This window comes from Manis javanica, chromosome 4 (genome assembly GCF_040802235.1).
Source record: "Manis javanica isolate MJ-LG chromosome 4, MJ_LKY, whole genome shotgun sequence".
NCBI classification, from domain to species: domain Eukaryota; kingdom Metazoa; phylum Chordata; class Mammalia; order Pholidota; family Manidae; genus Manis; species Manis javanica.
Window position 1 is genome coordinate 6,577,278 of NC_133159.1, and position 6,090 is coordinate 6,583,367.

Consider the following 6,090-nt stretch of genomic DNA (forward strand, 5'->3'; position numbering starts at 1 on the left):
TCCATGGAAGCCTGGTGAGCACCGTAAGCTTACCAGGGCCGAACCAAACGCCTGCTCTCCCTCCTCTGAACCTGCTCCTTCCCCGAGCTTCCTCATCACGGTGGGCAGCAATCTCGTCCTTCTAGTTGTTGGAGCCCAAAGCCTCAGAACCATCAGCCTCTTTTGTATCCCCCATATCCAGTCTGTTGGCAAATCCTACCGCCAAATAGATCTGGGCTCTGACCACTCCTAACCACCTCCAGCGCCGTGCCCTGGTCCAGAGCGCCCACCTGGATGCTGGCATCAGCATCCTCATTAGTGGCCCTACCTCTGGCAGAGCCACCACAGCCACCAGAGGGATTGTTTTAAAACCTAAGTCAGATTTTGCCATCCTCCCCTCAAACTCCTCCACTGGCTTCCCACTCTTTCAGAGAAAACCCAGGCAATTTGCCAGGGGCCTGTGTCATCTGGCCCTGAGTTTTTTCTCCAACCTCATTCCTTACAACTCTCGTCCTGGCCCCTCTTGCTCTGGCCACACTGGCCTCCTGGTGGTCACTCATGCAAACCTAGCCTGCTAAGTTTGGTGCCCCATGGCATTGGCACTTGTCATCTTCTGCCTGAAGGGCCCCTGTTGTAGGTTGAACTGGGTCCCCAAAAGAGGTACATCCAAGTCCTAGACCCAAGTGCCTGTGATCAGGACCTATCTCTGGTCTACGTCAGGACTACATCAGGGTCTCTGCAGATGTAGTTAAGATGAGGTCATGCTGGATTGGGGTGGTCCTTAGATCGAATGACTGGTGGTTTTATAAGGAAAGAGAAATTCAGACACACCAAGAAGGCTGTGTGATGATGGAGGCAGAGAGAGGGTGATGCAGCTACATAAGCCTGGGAACATGAAGGCCACCTGGGGCCACCAGGAGCTGGAAGAAGCCTCCCCTGGAGCCGTCCGAGGGAGCATGGCCCTGCCCACCCCTTGATCTCAGACTTCAAGGCTCCAGAACAGTGAGAGAATACATTTTACTGGTTTAAGCTGCCCAGTGTGTGGTCCTTTGTTCGAGCAGCCCTAGGGCACTAGCTCCCCCCACATGGTTCACACTGTCCCTTGTGTCACTTGTGGTGACAGTACGCTTGCAGGGAGGGCTCCTGGGGCTCACTGGCTTTGTGTCTCTCTCTGTTCCACCACCTCTTCTGGGGTCACCCCAACCCCATTCTCCCTCCCTGCCCCCCCAGGGGATTCTCCCCCAGTCTGGAAGGGGGGAAGGGGTGACCTTCTTTCTTCATCCTCTTTCCAGTTCTCTCAACCTGACATCAACTGCTTCCCCAACTTTTCCCTGGTGAGTCCCCCAAAGGCAGTACTGATTGTTTCTTGGCCTTGACATTCTTCCTGGACCCTCATACTCTTGAAGCGATGTGGATGCCCCATCCTAAAGGAAGAGTTGCAAAGGAAGTGGGGAAAAGAAAAGCACAAATATTCATGATGGAAAAATTGCAAGATATTATCTTGCTTCGTTCACTAGTGGACAAGTCTGGTTCAGCCCAGGGCAGTGCTAGAGAAAACATGAACCATAACCCATCTGTAATTAGGCACTTCCTTCCTCTCCCCCTTCTTCCGTATCCAACCCCTTTGGTCAATCCTCCATGATAATGAAGCAAAATAGTAGGAACTGTGGTATCAGTGGATATGTAGGCACAGGAAAGATAGTGGGGGCTTCCTGCCCTGCAAAGATCTGAACAAATGTAAGTCACGCTTGAAGCAACCTAAGTGTCCATCAGTAGATGAATGGATAAAGAAGATGTGGTACATATACACAATGGAATATTATTCAGCCATAAGAAGAAAACAGATCCTGTCATTTGCAACAACATGGATGGAGCTAGAGGGTATTATACTCAGTGAAATAAGCCACGTGGAGAAAGACAAGTACCAAATGATTTCACTCATCTGTGGAGTATAAGAGCAAAGCAAAACTGAAGGAATGAAACAGCAGCAGACTCACAGAACCCAAGAATGGACTAACAGTTACCAAAGGGAAAGGGACTGGGGAGGGTGGGTGGGAAGGGAGGGAAAAGGGGAAAAGGGGGCATTACGATTAGCACACGTAATGTAGTGGGGGGGCCTGGGGAGGGCTGTACAACACAGAGAAGACAAGTAGTGATTCTACAGCATCTTACTACACTGATGGATAGTGACTGTGATGGAGTGTGGGGGGGACTTGGTGAAGGGGGGAGTCTAGTATTCATACTGTTGCTCATGTAATTGTACATTAATGATACCAAAATAAAAATAAATAAATAAATAATGTAAGTCACGCTTGCTGCTATAAGGGGCCCAGAACATCACAATCCCAGCTCTCACTTGTTGGCGTTTCAGGGGTGAGGCCACTACCTTGCACCCCCCCTCCACTGTGGGCTGATGACTCAGCTGGCAGAGGGTTGGTGGGAGGCAGCAGATGGAAAGCCACGAAGACCAGCAATCACAGGGACAGAGGGCTGAGTCCTCGGGCGGCTGCATTCCCGGAGCAGATCCAGAGAGCTCAGCAGAGCAAGGACCCTTTAAGGGACTGGAAACAGAAGGTGGTCAGTTTTTTCTTATTGAGAAACGGTTCATATTACTGTGCCTTTTCTGTTCCATTTTCAGTATAGCATGGGTGGCTTGTGACTATAAGAAAGACCACTTAGAGTATCTGCATATAACGCTCTGTAGGAGACCATAATAAGCATATCAGCAAAGAAACCCTCCTGCAGTGGCAGCCAGGAAGCAAAGGGAGAGGTTGGGAGGAGTAGTTAGAGGGACCTGGCGCTTTACCGGTAGGTAGCCTAAGGCAAAGCACTTCAGAGGCACTGGAAACAGAAGGGGCAGCGGGTCATCTTCCCGCCTCTGCTGGACAACGAGGAAGCCAGCCAGGTGGCCGGCAGAGGTGCGGTGGAGGAATATTACCCACAAATAGGTGACGTGTCAGCTGCCTGCAGGCAGCCTCCAGCGGCCCACTCTGGGCTCCAAGGGAGAGTGACCATCCTGCAAGTCTGTGCTCGGCGGCCCAGTGGCGGGTGACTTCCTGAAATCACCGTGCTGTGCCGTGCAGATGCCGCGCAGACACATCAGGACTCCGTGCTCAGGCCTTCACAGCAAGAACGGAGGGCTGGCTGGAGTTCCCAGCCTCCCAGCGCTGCTCGGCCCTGGCTGCTGCCAAGCACCAGAGGGGAGCTTAGGCCTCCAACACAGCTAAGACAGGCAAGGCCTCGACAGGGCTGCCTGCTCTGGCCTGTGCCCTCAGCTGGTCCTAACCCATCAGAGCCCCACTTCCTCCTCCCCTTCGCTGAGAGCATTTGAGGAAAGGGAAGGGAAAGCAAACCCGAAGGCTTTACCTTGGCCAGGATGATTGGTTTCTCTTTCCCGACTACATTCTTTGCTTAGAAGGGTCAAAGGAACAGAATTCTTAATACATCACCTTATAATTGATTCTAAAGCAAGTTTCAAATACAGTAGGAACCTCTGCCACACCCCTGTTTTTATAAAGGAAGGGACCATTAAGACTGAAACAGGTTGTGTTTCCAGCTGAGGCTCAGAGAAGTTAAGTGACCTGGCCAAAATCACACAGCTGGGAGGTGACAGCAGTCACAGCTGTGCGTGGGAGTGGATGGCTTTGCCTGCCTGCCTTCCATTCACCCTCTTCCTAGTCGCAGCATCTGCCCTTCCTTTGGGAAATGCCCCTTCCTTCCCCAACTTCAGCCCATATTGCTGAGTGAAGCTAACCTGTCCCAGGACCTGGGCATGAGCATGTGACTCAGGCCTAACCAATCACTGATTTCATCCCTGTTTGTCACAGTGATTAGTTCAAGGATGGGTATTTGACCCAGGTTGAGCCAATGAGTCTGGTGTAGGATTCTGGCTGACACAGTTGGGAGAAAGAAACTAGGACTGCCAAGCTGAACATAAAGAGGTGTGGGGGCCACCAAGCCTGGAGAGCCTGCCTGGGGGTAAAACCAGCACAGAGGACAGCAGAGTGGAGAGATGGAGAGATCCTGAGTCCTGGTCACATTCAGCTACTGGATCCAACCATGCCTGAAGCCATATGCCCATAGACGTCCTTTTTAGTTCAAAGCCCTTTGGATTGGTCACTGCCTCTTGCAAATGAAAAGTCCTGAGCCCAGCAGACCCCAAACCCATCAGCCAGGTCCATCATGCCCCCTGGGAGCACCAGTCCAACCTACCCTGGGGTCTCTAACTCCAGCAGTACTCAGCCTCAGCTTGTCTGTGCTCCATAAAGCTGTGTTCACCTTTAAAACACAGCCCTTGACAGGGTCCTGGCCCAGGACAGGTACACAACAGATGAAAGGAGGTAGGCGCCAGGAACAAGCTGCTTTGCCGTGATTTTCTCCTTTGGATCAAATTAGCTCCAAGGAGTGTGGGAACCTCAGCAGGGCCAGGATTCTCTCCCTGCATCTCCCACCTTCTCTGGCCACTCTGTCAGCTCTTCATCCTTCTAGGAAGGAGACAATTAGAGACAAAACAGAAACTCCCATCTACCATCTCAAAGGAGGCAGGAACCCTGGAGAGGGACCCAGGTATAAAGCTGTACAAGCTTTGTATCTTGTAAACTTTTGTTATTTTTGTTATCTCCCAGATGCTTCCTCATAGTGTCTAGGTAAGAAGGAGAGGGGAGGGGGAGGCGGAGGAGGGGAGAAGAGATCCCTTACAGAAAGAAGAAAATCAAGGTAGGGAGCTGGTCCGTGCCAGGGTCTGCGTGAATTCCCAACGCCAGTGTTGGTGGGACACACGCAGCTGCTCTGAAGTGGGCTCGTGTGACAGACATGGTTTTGGCAAGGGCTGCCTCCAATGCCAAGATCTGCCTGATGAATGTCACCCCGGCATGAGTGCAATTCCAGAGATTTTACTCTCTAAACCTCACGTGCCAACAACCCTGGGAGCCCCCAGCCCCACGGGGCCATGTGAATGGGATTCGGGGTGTGGCCACTTTTAGGAGACACAGAGGCTGTCCTGCTTATTTTGCAGGTAACAGGACAAAGGACAACAGGACAAAACGCAGGCACATGCTTTCTGGGACTCAAACACTTGAGGTTTCTGGTTCATTTCTATTCTAGTCTCTATACGACTGGGTCACCTGAACTGGGGTGACACGACCATGGACACATTGGTTCTGTGCTCACCAGTGGGTTAGGCTGAGCGGCCTTCCTCCAGGAGGAGCGGGGCCATGGCCCTGAGGTCCGAGAAGGGCCGGCCAAGCCTTTGTGTCTCTATTTATGCTTCGGATTCAGGTTTCTTCAGTGCTGTTATTTTCAGGGTTCATGGGGGCGCCGGCCACTTACATGGGTCCTTTAACACCACTGGCTCTTTCTGCCGAATACTTCAGCCCCTTTTCTCTGCAGGCTGTCTGGATTTGATGGTGGATAAGATGAGGCCTACCATGCCATAGAAGCCGGGAAAAGGCAATAACAGGAGGCCCAAGAGGAGGGACCCCCGGGTTGATCGCTCCCCAGACCCCATCTGTGCTGCCTTCCCCAGACCAGGCATCCAGGGGCCCTGCCTTTCTTGGAGGTGCTGATTCTCCATGAATGGAACCAGATGAGAACAGAGGGCAGAGGCTGACTGCAAGGTCAGAGCACCTCTGGAAATGGGTGCTATCACGGGGGCGGGGGGCCGAGCCCCTGCGGGATCTTCTCAACTGGCTGAGCAGGTGCACGTGAACTTGTCCACCACGTGTGCTGCCAGGAAGCTCCCGAAAGGGCCACCCCAGCCCTCGCTGGCTTGTTCTCCCAGTGATGCCAGGCACAGCCGTGCTGCAGGGAGGCCCGTGGCCAGTGGCTGCCGCGCTGCTTTGTGTCCCTGTGAGGCTGCACAGGTGAGATGAGACCCACAGCACAAGACCCCAGAGTTTGGTTTTAGGGACAGCACAGCAAGGGCAGGAGGCACATTCTTGTCCCTCTGCCTCTATTTTCTTCTCATTCCCGTTGTCCCTTGGAAGCCTGAATGACTTCCAACAGTCTGAGGGAGACAAGTGCTTCCTAAAAGCCTCAGACCTCAAAGCCAGCCAGGGGAGAGCTCGCTTTGACCGCGTCACCGTGGCACTGCAGCGCGTCTGCGGCGCCAGT